We start from the raw sequence: 18,786 nt of genomic DNA, 5'->3' as shown, positions 1-18,786 counted from the left end.
GCTGCAGTTTGGAGACCACTGATTTAGACAGTGGAAAGAAGGTGTCAAAACCAACACAAAAATTTGAGCAAGAAAATGGGTGGATTAGCCAAGCAGAAACTTTTAAAGATTAGAGAGAATATGGTTTAAAGCCTGAAGGATGGGGTGATGAGTGACAGTTTTGCTCTCTCCATTCATAGATCGTGTTGCATTCACTGAAGCTGTAGTATGACTTCTAGGAATAGTAGGGAGTTGGGCGGAAAGGGCACATATAGTCCAACTCACTTGATGAGAGCCTGTGACAGCCCTATAGCTGTGATAAACTCTGTTGCACCAGAAGCCTCCGGGTTGGGGGTGGAGGAAGGGGAATCAGCACAAGGGACATGTGTATATAGGGGCTCCTGTGCTGTATATAGAAATTAAAAATAGAAGAAAAAAATTCTATCCGACTGGGTGCAGCAAACACTTTATGAGTTGCCTCTCATCTAAATGTGAATAAGTAAAAAATGGTGTTGTGCTCCCAGATAGAGGGAAAGGACTACTAAATACAAAACCTATATCTTAAAAACAGATATCGTAAATATAATAGTGTAAATAAAAACTAAAAGCAAATAAAGCAAAGTGCATAGGTGCATAACATATCTAAATATTAAAATCAGACAAATTAATAATAGAAGAGTAATTAATGTGTCAACAACAATAGTGCTGTGGTAAAACAGTGATCCACAGAAATAAAGTGCTAAAGTGCATGTAGCAAAACAACTTCAAAACCAATTAGGTTTAATCAAGGTGATCAATGGATAGTTCAATCGTGAATAATGCAGTGAAATATCACAACCAAATAAAGATAAATAGTGCAGTTGTGTGTTCACAGTGCCAAGCCAACTCTCTCCGTTTGGGTGATCTCCACGTGTTTAAATGGGCACACCAGGTAATTACCTTACTGCTGTAAGGTATACAGCCAAAATAGCCTCTAGCAGGGAACACTTGGATTCAGGAGAAAACAAGGGGGGCTTCACACTTCTCTAGCGTCACCGTCATCCATCAAATTTCTCCGTGGGTAATGTCAGCATATACACTCAAGGAATAGATAGAGCCCACCATAGTGTAGTAGATTTAAATAATTGTCAAGTTTATTAAGCAATATAAAACTACTCACAAAGCTGGGATGGACAGAGCGCACAGCAAACAAGACAGCGAGCGTACCGCCCGGGTGTAGGCGTCACTTCCGGTATCCTGCGCGTTACGTCACTTCCCGTGACTTCAACTGGGACACATCCTGCTGACTGTAATTTATATCTTTTGTGCTGATTTTTATTATTGTAATTTTAACTACACTTAGGGGGAGATTTACGGAACCTGGTGCACACAGAACCTGGTACAACTGTGCATAGTAATCAATCAGATTCTAACTTCATCTTGTTCAATTGAGATTTGACAATTAAACCTAGAAGCTGATTGGTTACCATGCACAGCTGCACCAGAATCTATGTGCACCAGTTTTAGTAAACTCCCCTTAGAATTTGGGATCTTTAAACCATATTCTCTCTAATCTGTCAAAGTTTCTACTTGGCTAAAGCACCTCTTCTCTTGCTCAAATTATTTATTTATTTTTTTGTTTCCCGCATCTGCTCTCCATTGTCGACCATTGTATCTAAAGTTCTACTACTAACATTAGACATCATATCTAGGCTTGAGGGTCACTTGAGGGTGAAATTGAATTTACAGGTAGAACCAACTACAGTACAGATTCTTCAAGCCACACAGGCAGAAGGTTAGGTCAGGGAGCAGACAAGTGTGGTCAGGGAAAGAGAAAGCTGAAGGTCGGGAGTCAGGACAGGCCATTGGAAAAAAGGAGAATCTGTAGAGAAATCTCAAAGCAAGAAGTAGCATAACAGGTAGCAAGAGATATTATTAATTGGGCACTGACTAAATGTTCTGAATTCCATTTAAGCACTCTTGATTGAGACCAGGTTGGCAGCTACAATGTGACTACACAGCAGGTGGTGGAGGCCAATTGGTCCAAATGCTATACAACATTTTTATACCTCTAACAAAATTCTTACTTCTCAACTGTTCACTCACTATTTATTAAACACCCAAAAAGGACTTATTTTGCTCATTTTCTCTACAACTGATTTCCACATGCCAAAAGCCTGCCATGACTCCTTCATGTTTTTAAAATTGACCTTAAAAAACAATCTGATTAAAACAGCAAATAACCTCAATTCATGGCATCCCAAAGCTCTGCCACACTCATACAATCTCTTTTTTGCCCATTTAATCCCCCTTGCCTCCGCCTCTCCTGGTCTCAGCATTTAGCAGACTCCTGCAGCTGACTCCAGCCCTCCTCTAGTCCACCTCCCAGGGCTGCTCCCGGCTTTCGCCCAGCAGCAGCAACAGGTAAGGGGGAGGGGGGGTGCACTGTGATGTAAGGGAGGTTGCGAGACTCTTGACTTCTGATGGTGGTGGGGGGGGGCTTCTTGACAACTGATGTAAGGTAGGGGTTGCTGTGGTAGTCTTATGCCCTGTACTCACGGTCGTAAATTCTGACGGAAAAGGTCAGATCGGATTATGTTGTCGGAAAATCCGATCGTGTGTCGGACTTTTTCCATCTGAAATTCCGACTGAAAAAATTTGAGTGCTGGATCTCAAGCTGGATTTTCCGACAACTTTGTCCGACCGTGTGTATGCAACACAAGTTTCGGCCAAAATCCGTCAGAAAAAAATCTAAAGGATTTAGTGGTCAGAATGTCCGACCGTGTGTACAGTGCATTACAGATACAACTGGCCCTTTGAGGGTGACCATAATGCTGATGCAGCTTACGATTACATTAAATTTAATATCCCTGGTCTATACAATTATGTTCCTGTTTTTGTGTTTTATTACTGGTTTATTTCCTGTTTATCCACATTTTATGCAGCAAATAAGCCAAGCAAGGTTAAATAAAATAAAAAAATCGCAACCCCTTCCTAGAACATTGTCGTAATTTTTAACCATTATCTTTGAACATACCAGTGTGTTCTATCTTGAAAAAAGAAAAATCTAGTAATAATCGTAAATGTTTTGAGGGCCCTATTAAGATTTCTGATGAGTCAAAGAAAAAAAAAGTATAAACCATACATTATCCTTTCAGTTTTAGAGTAGATATTCTTTTGAAAGTACAAAGTTCACCCCAGTGTGGAATCCATCTTACGGAGCGACGCCATCGATGTAAATACATGGTGCAACACTGGGGGAAGAAAGAAAGTCTGGAAAATGGATGTTGAGAGAGGCACGCTAAAGATGTTTGAGTGAGCTTCCATTTATCAAAGTAATTGTCTGGTCTGGTATCTATCAAGGGTGGAGGACAAGGTGGAGGAGCCTTGAGGAAACATAAGACAAGTTATTTATAAAACCAAGAAAACTGCTAATGAGGGCAGATTCAGCATACTGGAAACTGTCTCCAAGCTACAGAAAGAATGTGTTTTAGAAAAGCCAAGATCTCAGGTTTTGAATGCTGAATTCTAGTGTCAGGTTTATCAGAAATTGCCTTTGGAGCTAGCACGTGGCATCTGTTCTTTAAAGAGAATGCATTCAGGGCAAAGTGACATGTTACCTTGATAATCAACTGTATCAACCAATGATGCTTCATTGGAGCCTTTGGAAATTCCCGGTCCTTCTGAGTATAAAGGAGCATGTGACCTCCTCCTCTTCCTCCTAGGATACAGTTTTCGGGGCTGAGCTGACAGCTGCCGACCCAAGCATTGTCATAAGGGTAGGACAACAGAACATTGATCGCATGTAAGCTGTGACACTGAAGGACATGGAGCTTACACAGTGTTTAGACCCATGGCTTACAAAGAGGAACAAAGTGATGGGGAAAGTTGGGAGTGTGAGCCTTCAAGATAACTAGTCACTATACCAGTGTTTCTCAACGAAGGGTCCCCGGGGGTTCCGCCACGATCTACCATCTATCACAAGCAGATGAACAGTGGATCACCTCCCCAAAGATCTGACAGGCTGTAGATCACAGAGGAAAACAACTAACATCAGTGTTCTGGGCCTATCCCATGTTGTAAGCTCTACTGTATTAAATTGTAACCGTATTGTCTGCCATTATGTTGTAAAGCTCTGCGTAAACTGTTGGCTCTATATACATCCTTTATAACAGGCATGTCCAAAGTCTAACCCGTGGGCCAATTGCAGCCCATGATCCGGTTTCATATGGCCCCACTGGTAATTTGCAAAAGATAGATACTGTATTTATCATTCCTCAGAGGTGACAGGGTGGGACGAGTGCCGTCAGATTACATACAGAAGAATCTCCTGTTTACTCAGCAACCTCTGTAATAGGAAGTCCCGTATCCTGGGCTGGCATTCGATGACTGTTCTGTATATCATAGGAAGCGGATTAAAGAGGTCACCTAGTAAACAGGAAATTCTCATGTATGTAATCTGTTGGCGCTTGTCCCGCCCCCTCCCTGTCCCCTCCGAGGCTGCAGATGGGCATGGATCAGGCTGTACCGATGGCAATGGTGAGGCTGCATTCAGAGGCTGCATTCATGGCAATGGTGAGGCTGCAATCATGGCAGTGGTGAGGCTGCATTCAGAGGCTGCATTCATGTTAATGGTAAGGTTGCCTTCAGAGGCTGCATTCGTGGTAATGGTGAGGCTGCATTCAGAGGCTGCATTCATGGCAATGGTGAGGCTGCATTCATGTCAATGGTAAGGCTGCATTCATGTCAATGGTGAGGCTGTATTCATGTCAATGACGAGGCTTCATTCATGTTATTGGTAAGGCTGCATTCATTGCAATGGTGAGGCTGCATTCATGGCAATGGTGAGGCGGCAGGTGGGCACTGATTAGGCTGCAATGATGGGCACTGACCCATATTTTGCTTCACAGTTCTTTATTTAAAATTTAATTTTTTTCCTGAAACTTAAAAGTGAATGTGAAGCCGCGTACACACGGGCGGATTGTATGGCCTACTTAGTCCGCCGAAACACATTTCAGCGGACAGTCCGCTCGTGTGTGGGCTTCAGCGGACTTTTTCAGCGTGCAGTCTGGCGGACTAAGTATTTCGGAATTTCCGTAATACTGTCCGTCGTACTCGCATTTCGGTGGACAATCCGCCCGTGTGTGTGCCAGTCCGCCGTACTTTTGAAATGAGCGGACTTTTCCCACCCGGAGAAAAGTCCGCTCATTTCGAGCAGGGAATCCAGGTAGGCGGGGCCCGCGAAGGAGACGTCGCTGGCCCCGCCGCCTGGTATGGACTTAAAGGGGACCCCCAACGTCGAAAAAAATCAGCGTGGGGGTCCCCCCAAGTCCACAACAGACCCTTGTCCGAGCGCGCTACCCGGCCGGCCAGGAAAGGGGGGCGAGTGAGCGCCCCCCCCCCTCCTGAGCGGAACCAGGCCGCGTGCCCTCAACATGGGGGGGTGCCTTGGGGAAGGGGGGGCCCCTTTAATATGTGAATGAGTATGGGGTACAATGTACCCCTACCCATTCACCTGTAAAATAAAAGTACAAAAAAAAACACAACACACGAGATAAAATACTTTATTGAACAGCTCCGGGGGTCTTCCGTCTTCGGGGGTCTTCTCGCCGGACTCCTCCGCTATCTTCTTGTAGCTCTTTTACTAGCGGAGGAGTCCGGCTTTCTTCCTCGCCGCCAGCCTCTTCTCCCAAATTCGGGGGTCTTGTCCCCCTCTTCGGTTCTTCTGCCGGGCCACCGCGCCTTCTTATAGCTCTTTTACAGGCGGTGGCCCGGTCTTCTGTCGCCGCCGTCGCCGCCGCCGCCGCCGCCTTCCGTTCTTCTTCTTCTTCTTCTCCAGGAGATGTTGCCTCGACGATCTCTCCGGCCGGAATGCCAGGGACGCACTGCGCGGCCACTTATATAGGGACAAGGGGCAGTGTCACATGGCTTTATGTCACATGGGTTGGTGTCACATGGTGACCCCGCCCCCTTATGATGTCATAGTCCCTATGTGACATCAACCCATGTGACCAACCCATTTGACATAAAGCCATGTGACACCGCCCCTTGTCCCTATATAAGTGGCCGCGCAGTGCGTCCCTGGCATTCCGGCCGGAGAGATCGTCGAGGCAACATCTCCTGGAGAAGAAGAAGAAGAAGAAGAAGAACGGAAGGCGGCGGCGACGGCGGCGACGGCGGCGACAGAAGACCGGGCCACCGCCTGTAAAAGAGCTATAAGAAGGCGCAGTGGCCCGGCAGAAGAACCGAAGAGGGGGACAAGACCCCCGAAGTCGGGAGAAGAGGCCGGCGGCGAGGAAGAAAGCCGGACTCCTCCGCTAGCAAAAGAGCTACAAGAAGATAGCGGAGGAGTCCGGCGAGAAGACCCCCGAAGACGGAAGACCCCCGGAGCTGTGCAATATTTTATCTCGTGTGTTGTGTTTTTTTTTGTACTTTTATTTTACAGGTGAATGGGTAGGGGGCCGGTATCCGGGGGCCCCCTTATTAGTCCGCTCAAAAAGTGGTGTGTGTGGTCAAGTCTGTTCATACGAAAGTATGACGGACTGTCCGTCGGATTGTATGACGGACTAAGTAGGCCATACAGTCCGCCCGTGTGTACGCGGCTTGAGTGTTATACGCCTATGCGTTTTATATGCCGATAAATACGTTATATCCAAATAATGACGGACTGTCCGTCGGATTGTATGACGGACTAAGTAGGCCATACAGTCCGCCCGTGTGTACGCGGCTTGAGTGTTATACGCCTATGCGTTTTATATGCCGATAAATACGTTATATCCAAATAACATGCCCGAGCTCATCCTTAGACTCTTCACCACACACAGCCACAAAGGCAAGAGAATTCTTGTTGGGCAGTGTATTAGTTAATTTGCATTTCATTTTAATGGTTCAAAGAATGTCAGGCAAAACGGTCGGCCCTCACGCATGTTTAATTCATCAAATCTGGCCCTCTTTGAAAAAAGTTTGGACACCCTTGCTTTATAATAATAATTACACGGCAGATATATTCCTTGTTGTACCACATTTGTGCTCTATACCCACACCAACTCCTGACTGAGAGCCAGTTATAGTCAATCAGAAGAAGGGATGAGCAGAATTATTTTGCAGAAATTCATATACAAATTTTTCCCTAGCTAAAATATTGCACAAATTAACCTCACATTGCTCGTGAGCAGCGAACGAAGATGGTCTCATTCTATCCTCGCTCTCAGCAAGCATTCTAAGAGGGCATCCCCGACCCCACTGCCGCTCGCTGACTCCCGCAGCTGCCGTGTGCCCTGTGAAGTGAAGGGCAATGCTCACGCGAGCATCCAGCTCGAGAACCGTGGACCGCACACTGACTGGGGCCTCTCCGCTGGACGCCATCTTTGAAGCCTTTACTAGATTTTCCTCTACTACACTTATCCACTCACCTCCTGAAGCATAAAGCGTGCTGAACGACTACCCCTGAGCCCTTGCATTCCTTTTTGTTTTCCTGTCAGATTCAACTGTGCTGCTCTGGGACTTCCAAACTTATTAGCTCACCCCCATAAATGTGGCACCTGATTTTCATTGCCACTCACCACCCAAGCCCCCCCCCCCTTAATCCTTACCCTGGACTTTCACGTTGCGTGAACACCACTGATTCCTTAAGCTGAGGCACAGAAACCAGAACCCCTCTGTTTGGTCTGAATGACGCCCCCCCCCCTCCTTTGAATGTATAGTCCTGAGGGTGCACGGTACATAGGAGCTCGCCATGCCCCCTTCCCCCTGCCCTTTCCCTTCCCTCCCTCCCCTCTTTCCCTCCCCTTCCCTTCCCTTTCCTTCCCCTCCACCCCCCCATTCCCCCTTGCCTGTACCCTTGCTTTCCCTACCTCCTGCTTGCTCCTAACTGGGCTTTAACCTGCAATGCTTATGTCCCTTATTTATCTGGACTCTCCGGAGGGCCCGCCCATCACTTGCAATAGCGGTTGGTGGCTGGTACCAGGAGATTTCTAGGCAGACCCCATAACCGACCCCCTTAGCCGGATGATCCGCCTTACTTTTTAGTGGCGATTAAATCACACCTTACATCGCAAGACGCCCTCCTCGAGATGCATACACGCCTCCAAACTTTCTTTAGGGAAAATGTAGGATGCATTGCCTATCTCTCTGTGGGAGGCCTATTAGGCTACCATGCAAGGCCATTGCATACAATTAGCGTCCTCCCGAAAATGACATAGAGAAAAGCGGACTCAGAAACTTACAGATCTTCTGGCCTCTGCCGATGCAGAGTGGAAATCCCACCCCTTGCCAACGAACAAGAAGGCTAGAGACACCTTTGCAGCTGAATTTAGACTTGTTGGCCTCTGACAGAGACGAGAGGGCCCTGCGGTGGACTAAGCACAAGTTGTATTCCTGTGCAAATAAACCGGGCACAATGATTGCTTAGGAACTCAATGTTACATCTTGTGGCCATAAATCTATCCACCTTCGTTCCACCAATGGGGACCTCACCTCGGATCCGAACAAAGTCTCTGCGGTCCTGGCAGACTTTCTGGCCTCCCTTTATAGCAAACCTTGCCCCGTCCCTCTTAATCTTGTGGATGACTTCTTCCATGATCTTCATCCTCCTCCTCTTTCTTCGGCAGCCTGTGCGACTCTCAATGCTGACATCATTGAATTGGAGGTGGCTCAGGCCATTAAGAGCATTCGTGTTTCGAAGGCTCCGGGCCCAGATGGATTCACCGGACTATACTATCACAAGTTTTCTCCCCTCTTGCTTCCTCACCTGATGGCCTACTTTAACTGCATGAAACAAGGTACGCTGCCCTCCCCAGACTCATTGCGGGTTGACATTTCCATAATTCCCAACACTACTGAGGAGGCCTATGAACCCCAAGCATTTCAACCAATTTCCCTATTTCCCTATTGATATTCCCTTTTAGGGAAAATCTTCTGGTCCCACACCAGCGAGGTGATGAACTGCACACATGGTGGTCTTGCCCCCGTCTTGTAGGATTCTGGTCAAGGGTCCTTTGCCTACTATCCTCCCTATTTCACGTACCCTTCTTCAAGGACCCCAAATTTGCATTACTCCATTTCCCAATCCTGGGCCTTTTCTCTCACTGGCAGAAACTAGCCACATACCTATTTATCGCAGCAAAACAAACAATAGCAAGGGCCTGGAAAAAGTGGCTGTTTAATCTTTGGAGGTAAAGAATACCTTGACGACCCTTATGATTCGTGAAAAAATGTCCAGTGTCTTCCACGACTCCCATGCCAAATTTCTTAAGGTGTGGGCCCCGTGGTGGTCCTATGCATTCCCTACTTTACATCTGACTAGTCTAAGCCCCTGTACACACGGTCGGAGATTTCGACAACCAAATCCGTCGGATTTTGTCCGTCGGATTTTGTCGGTCGGGTCTTGTCCAAAACTGTTGCATACACACGGTTGGACGTAATTTCGTTACGATGGGACTACATTCAAGCTAGTAGCCAATAGCTTTGATATAGGAATTTGATCTGAGCATGCGTGGCACTTGGTCCGATCAAGATTCTCTACACATGATCGGAGTATGTCCGATCGAGCCAGTTGGTCGGGAAATATTTCCAACAAGTTGGAAAATTGGGTCCGACGGATATTCCGACGGAATCAGTCCGATGCATACCACACACAGTCGGATTATCCAACAACACGGTCCGATAGGACACATTCCGACGGATTCTCCGACCGTGTGTACAAGGGCTGAGAATCTAAATTTTATATTCCACCTCTTCTTTGTCCCTCTTTCTTACTCGTCCCGTTTCTGGGCCTCTTGCTCTATTCTACACCTACCCTGGGTCCTGGGTTTCACGGCTCGAGCATTATGCAGTGACCCCGGGCCTTGGCTTGCGGGTCAATGTCAGTTTATAATCTATACTCTCATAATATGTTTTATTATGTATTTTTACGTGAAATTCTATCTTATGTTTCATGTCCATATCCCCTGCGTGGGAATTTGTTATCTGGTTTCCCCCTTTTCATATATCAATAAAAACATTGTACCAGAAAAAAAATCACATGGATTTGTTTACCAACAAAGCTGTATGTTTACCAAGTTGATGCGGGATAAGTAACTTTGTTGATAAACAAAGCCATATCAGTTACAGGCAGCTGTCAGTGTATTCTTCATACATTCAATGGGTAGGGCCGGTTCATACCATGAATCGCACAGGACCGCACTGTACTTTCCTGTGGGATTTACATGCAATTCGGGTACGGTGCGATTTCAGCCTATTCATTTGAATGAGCTAAAAACACACCTGACAGCACCAAAAGTAGTGCATGTGCTACTTTAAAAAATGGACCCCTGCGTTTGGGGTGTTATTAATTTAACACAGACACCGGCTGCAATTCGCAAGTGCAGTGTGTTTTAAATGCGTTCTGGTGGGCACTGGCACATAAAATGGTTGTCAAGGCACAAGGTTTTTTACCTTCATGCACATGCCAATCAAGAGGTGTGTCTGGGACAGCTAAGACACCTGTGGACAATGCTGCAGAGAGAAGGGGTTCAGGTAAGTGATTAGGGGGTGCTGGGGAGGCTGCCACACACAGATGTTTTTTTATCTTAATGTATAGAATGCATTAAGATAAAAAAAAAAACTTCTAACTTTAAAACTCCTTTTACCCTTCCATACATGTAGCTGTATGGTTAAAGCAGTGTGTCTGCTTCCATGGATAATCTGGTGAGGTCAAGTGAGAGTTGTCCTTATATATTGTGAACAGTTCCAGTTGGAGTATCTTATTCACCCCTTCTCCCATCCAAGGTTAAAATAAAATACAAAAACCCAAATACTCTAGACTGGTCTCTGAGTAACAACCAAGCAGGAGTAAGGGTGGGACAAGGGGGAACTCCTTGCAAACAAGCAGAAATCCCCTAAGATTCCCTCCTCAATGCCACTCCCTTAAAGCCCCCCCCCCCCTAATCTACTAACCTAACCCCCCCCCCCGATCTCTATATATATCACAATTCAAATTCACCAGCTACTTCTTGGATGTCCAAAACAAGGCATCCAGGTCTACTCTAATACATATATACGCAGACTTGTTATACAGATACTCATCCGAATGCTCTGATGAGTAGGAACCGCCATTGACATCTACACCATGACATGGACCCAGACGCATTAATCTTCGGAAATACTTACCTTAGGACTATCTCGGTATGGTTTGTACAGAATACCTAACACCTCTCCCACAGTATGTACTGGCTATGGTTTAACTTTGTGTCTATTTTGTGATATTTGGACAAATGTATGACAACTCTGTTATTGTGACTGACTTACGTTTCTTTAATAAAATCTTTTTGGAAAAAAAAAAGAAAAAGAAATCCCAGTGGTGAACCCAGCTACCAAGTAGGAAACCATGAGCAACCAAGTGGGGACCCCCAGTAGCTAAGGGGGAACCCTCTGCACCTAAGTGGGGACCCTCAGAAACTAAGTGGGAACCATTGGCAACCAGCTGCAGGTAACCAGAGAGAGGCCTATGAAGTCAACACTCAGCAAACCCTACGGGGACAGGGCTACACTTAGAACTTCTGTAGCTTTTTATTTCCATGCCCACAGGACCACAGATAGGAGAGTAGAGTTGGCTATTCTGTACCGGGCCCAGGTCCCATCAGTTCAGCAAGGGGCCTTAGAGCAGAGAGGGGAATCTTTAAATACCTTTGGGTGCATCACTCCGCCTGCTCCTGAAAATGTGTAAATAGTTTTATGTCCCCGGCCCCTGCTGCTGAACTGATGGGACCTGGGGAACGTTTATTTAATCACTGGGAGACAGGGCTCATGGGATTACTGGGCATGCACCCAATAATATTTAAAGTGTACCCTCTCTGACCCCAAGCCCATTGCTGAACTGGACTTATTTAACTGTTGAGAGCTGTGACTGAGGGAATGACAGTGCATGCAAAATAAAGTCCTTTCTCTGTGTTGGGTTGTAAAGTGGAGGGGTAGAGAAGGGAGGGGTGGTCCTATCTGTCAGTCTGTATGAGGGGTCGAGCCCTGTCTGGCCGCCTGTATGGGGTCCTGTGATATCTAATGGCGGCCGTGCATGTTAGTATGGGAAAACTGCATGTTGATTGTATTGTACTGTTACACATGTGGGTTCAGCGCTCCCTCATGGCCTGGAGGCCAAACTACTTGACTGGACCCCACATACGGAAGGATCCTTTCACATGCCAGTAACACTTATTGAGGGCATACAGGACCTCTTTGTCCACCAAAGGCTTCCACTTGAAATTGGTCACGTTCATGTGTACTGAAATAACTGTTAAAAACAATTGACTTTTCCTTACAGTAACAAATATGAAGTTTGGTTATGCTTGGTGAATTCCTGGAGGGTAGAACAATGAAAACACTGCAGCCCAGATAAAGCTATTTAACAGCTGAAAAACTATCCGCAGATAATAGCCAATGTGCCCTTAATTACCTGCAAATCCTCAATTTTATAGACACTCTGAAAAGAAAATTTGGGCTCTCCATATGGGGACATATGGGTTTAATAAAACATGAGGACGCTTGGATGTGCTTTCTCCTCGCGTCTATCCTTATGTGTGATGGATCTTTTCACAATGTCATCTCTCTTCCTGAAATAGGGAATAATTGCAGAGGATTAAACAATACCATATGCAGCGTGCATTACGCAGGACATAGGAAGCAATTATGTGACAGATTTAAAACTATTCTTTGTACATTAGGGGTATCAATTCCCAGCTCTTCTCAATGTAGCCAATAAAATGTAAGACGGGTCCAGCGACGAATCTCATTAGCAGATGTGTCTGGGGAAGGATCAGGATGGGTCGGTGAGATCTGTTGTGGCACACTTGTATTTATTGAAATAAACATTTATACATTCTACATCAGGATCCTATTTAAAGATCTACAATACTAAGGTAATTTTTAGTTATATTGTTAAAATGGACGTTACAAATATGCTTAAAACAATATAACGGGTAACATTACACAGCAACATTATTATTTTTCACTCCATCATCTCCACCCTTTATCATGAAAAAAAAGCTGTTGTTGAGCTCCAATACAGCGACTTTGCCTAGGCCGGATGATGTCATCAGTCTGCTGCAGGCAGAAGGATGCATTTCTTTAATCTCCACTTCCCCAGTGATTAGACTAGCCTTTCTCAAAGTTTTTACTGCAGACAAGCCCTTGAAATAATGTTCAGGTGTCAAAGAACACCTTCTCAAATGATTATTTCTATAGCTCACATGACATTAGCCACATGCAATAAAGAAGGGCCATTTAGTAACTGAATGCCCAACTCAAGTTTTCCCATGCAGTGGGTCTGTGCCCGCACTGCACGGGTCAACTGCTCGTTTTTGTCTAGGGCAGGGGTCTCCAAACTATGGACCTCCAGTTATTCAGGAACTACAATTCCTATCATGCTTAGTCATGTCTGTGAATGTCAGAGTTTCACAATGCCTCATGGGATGTGTAGTTCCACAACAGCAGTAGGGCCATAGTTTGGAGATCCTTGGTCTAGGGGATTGGAGAAAGCTTATACTCACCTGATTCTCTGGTCCAACAGTAAACAGCTCTCCCCCATGAACCAGTGGTGGACTATTCCTGACGTCCTCACATCCAGAGCAGGTTAATGGTCGTTATGACGTCAGGAACAGTCCACCACTGGACAAGACCACTAGACCATAGGGGGCAGGAACCATAGGGACCAGCTTTGTGCAGGGAGGATCAGAGGATTAGGTAGTAATATCTCCGTTCTCCAATCCCCTAGACCAGTGATGGCGAACCTTGGCACTCCAGATGTTTTGGAACTACATTTCCCATGATGCTTATGCACTCTGCAGTGTAGTTGAGCATCATGGGAAATGTAGTTCCAAAACATCTGGAGTGCCAAGGTTTGCCATCACTGCCCTAGACAAACACGAGCAGTAGCACAGCCCCACTGCATGGGAAAACTTTTTTTTTTGGTTCGAAGTTGGGCTTAAAGTGATAGTGAAATATCAGCATCCTTCAACACTTCTCTGCAAATAATAAATTCACTGGTAATAGTATGCATTGAAAGGCTTCCAGCTCCAAATCTGATAAATCTCCTGCCATCTGTGCACATCTCTATATGTTAATAATATGTGATCATAACACTGATAGATTCTCTGGCCTTTAGTCTGTAGGCAAGTGCAGTTCATTTTCTCCACTACAGGTGGCGTTCAACCGCAGCGGCTCTGCAGTTGGAGAGGAAGTCAGGAGGAACCTGGTTCCTCTATGGCAGGGTTTCTCAACTGCAGTCCTCAAGGCACCCCAACAGGTCATGTTTTCAGGCTTTCCATTATTTTGCACAGGTGATTTGATCAGTTTCACTGCCTTAGTAATTACCACAGCCGTTTCATCTGAGGGAAATCCTAAAAGCATGACCTGTTGGGGCGCCTTGAGGTCTGAAGTTGACACTGCTCTATGGCTTCTTGGGTCACTAGGAAGTGATCTGGTTGGATGTTGTTGCCCGATGTGACTCTGGCAGCCCTGTTTGGTCAGGTAGAGTCTTTTCAAGGCCCTGGCTCCCAGGTTTGGCACACTTTATGTGAGTGAGTAGTTCAGGGTGCAGTACTGGGGTAGGGGAAGGTTCCTGATGAGTCGCACCTCCTTTGGACATCATCCCAAGTGGGCACAGGTGCAACTCGTTAGGGACAGTACAGGGGTAGGGGAATGTTACTAACAGGTACCTTTTCCTGCACTACTCACTTGTTTAAAGTGCGCCAAGCCCAGGAGCCAGGGCCTTGAAAAGACTCTACCTGACCAAAGATGGCTGCCAGAGTCACATGGGGCAACAACATCTAACCAGATCGCTCCCTAGTGAGGCTGCATTCTGCCCCTCTTTTCAAACTCTGTCATTCTGGCAAGAACCTACTCTATTCACATTGCTGTAACTGGTTGGGCAATCTTTTCACTTGGATTATTGTAAACTGTTGCTGCATTTCTTTAATACAAGTTTATTATCACAATGACTGTGTGAAGTATTTGCCGCCGCACCACGCTGCACCCACCAACAAGTCTGACTTGGAAACAGCAGAGTTACCTGCAGAAAGGCGTATAATGAAGATGTTGTAGTATGTTTTTGGTGAATGCACACTAACACAGGGATACTTAATAGAGGTCTTCTAATAAAGCCCACATTTATAAAAAAAGAAAATAAAAAAAAATAATTAACTAGACTATGTCTCCCCCTTTCTGCCACCCACCACCATTGATAGAAGCTGTACTATTGAGCTTTAAAGTCCACTGAATGTCTCAGACCTTTTTAGCTATAGTCCTCTACAGTCTTATGCCACTTATACATGACTGGACTTTTTGACAGCAAAGGTCCGACAGAACGAATCTGCTGAAATATTCGATAATGTGTGGACTCCATTGGACCTTTGCTTGCCAAAAATCCGACAGACTTTAGAAATAGAGAATGTTTTAAATATTCCTGCCAGAACTCCACCGGACCCAGTTCCTAGCAGGAAACCCGTTCGTATGTATGTTGGTCCAATGGACCAAATACAACGCATGGCCAGCTACAGCACCTGCCCGTGAGAATGTTTCCAGCGCAATCCTATCGCGCTGGTTCTTGGCGACAGGGTGCTGTACAGATCACGCTTGCTGCAATAGAAAAAACAAATTTTCCTATCACAGCGAGCGCGAGGGGGAATGCCCCTCCAGGGGCATACCAGGCCCTTAGGTCTGGTATGGATTTTAAGGGGAACCCCCTACGCCGAAAAAACGGCATGGGGGTCCCCCTTATAATCCATACCAGGCGACGGGGCTCGTAAGGTGTCAATCTCGCTGATAAAAGCGGCGAGATTGACTTCCTTTTCTAGTCGTAAGTCGTAACTCATCACGTTCAAAATGGAAGTCCGCCGGAACTCCGCCAGGAAGTCCGGCGGGCCTAGTCTGCCGGAAAGTCCGGCCATGTGTGGGCAAGTCCGTTCGTTCGGAAAGTCCGCTGGAATTCTGGCGGAAGTCGGTCGGACACTAGTCTGCTGGAAAGTCCGGTCGTGTGTACGCGGCATTAGATGTGCCTGCCTCTCAGTGAAATTGCTGCTTTTGACTCTCCCTCTGCAATGTCCTGTGTTGGCAAAGCTGAGTAACAGCCACACCCCTCAGCACTATACAGCACCCCATTACTATCCCCAGTCCCCCAACTCATGGCACCCCATTGCTGTCCTCATTTCCCCCCCACCCCCAGCACCCCATTACTATCCTCAGCCCCCCCCCCCTCATGGCACCCCATTGCTGTCCTCACCCCCCCCCCCCCCCAAGCTCCCCAGTCAGTGGCGTTAGTCTGTTGGTGGAGAGATGAGTATATGCAGACTTTAGTTCTGTTTTAATATTAATTATTTATTTTAACCCTCAAAAAATAGTCTAATACATAACCTCTAATGTGTAGTGTAATTTCAGTTTTGTTGAGAATAAACGTTCTTTTCAACCAGCAAATACTACGTGTGTCTTTTTCAGGTTTTACTACCTGCAACTATTGTGCTAAAAATGAATCTGAATAGCACTCTGTCCTAGCAGGGATGTCTCAATTAGTCCAGTCCAAAGAGGCAGTCAAAAAGCATGCTGGCAGTGGGGGGAACCTCTTAGTAAACCCAGCTTACTTTTAAAATAATGCATAAAATAATTACATTAATTTATAAATTAATTGAAATAACATATAACATAATTAAAATATTTTCTAAATTATAAATATAAAGCATCACGAGTGTGGGGTGTTAAAATGATAAAAGCGCATTTCCATTTAACATTTGGACACGTTTACTTTAAGTACGCTACTTCAGCAATCAAGAGCCCCTGAAAATGTTGGCAATTATGGAGGTAGGGCAGCCCATTCCATCTGCTACAGCATTCTAGAACCCAGCCCTTACTCAATAAACTCATAATCCCTTCTTTCATCATGTCCCACCTTTAATACAGTAACCACCTTATCGTTGGCACCCCACCAACCCTGCTTTTACTAACTTGTATCCATCCCGCATTCTCCTGCCAGACTCAATGACCTCACTGGTTGTTCTCCACCTGCCAAACCACCACATAAATCTCTATACTGGCTCCTACAGCCTGGAGCTTCAATGAAGCTCATTCTACTGCATCCATGACCTACTCCTCTCCTACTCCTAGAACTCCTCACTGTGGCACATTAGCTCACCCTCGCAGTGCTGCAACATCTTGGCAACCGCTCTGTAGACATGTTGAAAAGCAAAATCTTTAACACAACATGTAAAGAAGCTATTAATAACATTCTCAAATATTTATAGTGCCTATAATTTGTCTATACATTGTATACACATTAGGCATAACGAGTACATTGTTCCATGTTGGCGCCCATTTAGGGCTGAGAAGAGGCTTGTATTTTAACAAAAAGGCTTGCGGCAAGCTACAGTAAAGCCCAGGCTAGTGGAACTGAAGGGTCAGTAGCCAGACATGGTGTGTGTGTTCCATATCTGATTACTTAGGAAAGGTTATTCTGAATGAAGCAATTTTGTGGAACAAAGCTTACTGTATTTTCATTAAATGCTGTTTTCACTTTTTTTATCCTGTTTTTCCATCTTGGTGCTTCTGATCATCTGCAACCTTTTTCAGACACTTTCTGTGTGTAGCTGTCATAACCCATTGCACTTGACTTAATGGGCTTACCGGTTACCTTCTCTTGGCCTGCTCCTCCGCGTCTAGGGGTTCCCAGGGTTGATACCCAACGACTTGTATACTGACACAGATAAAGTCCTTTCAAAAGGTTTTATTTTGCAGCAGAACTTTCACAAAACACAGTCTCTTTAGGAACAGAGGGCACAGGTGAAGAACTCAGGTACCTTGAACTGCAGGTTTAATAAAGTCTCTATTTACACCCAGAGAGTAGCCACTCGCAGCTGGGTACTTCAAGGCTGAACAGACCTCTAGCCAGAGGTCATGGCAGTCAGCACGTTGACTCAAACTTGAACAATCAACTGAAGATAAACAGGAACCTTTTTCCAACTGTACCCCTGTTTCCCGCTTCCTTTGAGGTACTGGAAAAGTGTGGACTCGTCAATGTCCTTCCCAACTCAGTAACCAGGTACTTCTCAGAATGCCACTTCTCGGCCCTCCTCCGAAGAGTCCTCCCCCAGTCACTTGCACAAGCTGTGGTGCCCCTCCAAGCAGAGAGCACACCCAGACACTCTGAATCCTCCCTCAGTTACTGAGCCTCGGACCGGCAGGTTCCGAGACTCGGGAACAGACGGATCCCTACTGGGTCTAATAGGGGCCACTGACAGGAACATGCTGATGTTAAACACCCCGTGACCGGGACCCCTCACGGGGCTACCCCAGTCCTGGAACCAGAACAGACCACACGGGTCTCTCGAACAACTCCGGAGCCCCGAACACGTGACCCACATCTGATTAAGTACCCCCTCCCAGACTCCTCAGCGGGTCTGGCACTCCCGCTGATTTGCTCCGAGAGGGCCATACCCAAACATCAAACTAAGCCTGGTTCTCGCCCGTCATGTGCACCTCACCGCTCACATGACCAGGCAGAACATCAATCATGACCTGGCCAGACTGGTGTTAAGTCTTACCTATACAATTAACCCTCAGTACTGTAAGGTCCTGAGGCAAAAACTAAATTTACAAAGCGCGTGACATTTGGTCCCAAATGTCATCCACTACATGTGTACACACTCACTACAGTGTTTGTTGCACACATACACTCACCGGCCACTTTATTAGGACCCCCTTTTGCCTTCAGAACGGCCTTCATTTTTGGTGGCATAGATTCAACAAGGTGTTGGAAACATTCCTCAGAGATTTTGGTCCATAGTGACATGATAACATCACACCATTGCTGCA

This window comes from Lithobates pipiens, unplaced genomic scaffold (assembly GCF_037356315.1).
Source record: "Lithobates pipiens isolate NorthernLeopardFrog02 unplaced genomic scaffold, aLitPip1_a1.2 Scaffold_23, whole genome shotgun sequence".
In the NCBI taxonomy this organism is placed as follows: Eukaryota; Metazoa; Chordata; class Amphibia; order Anura; family Ranidae; genus Lithobates; species Lithobates pipiens.
This window is presented reverse-complemented; position numbering follows the sequence as displayed.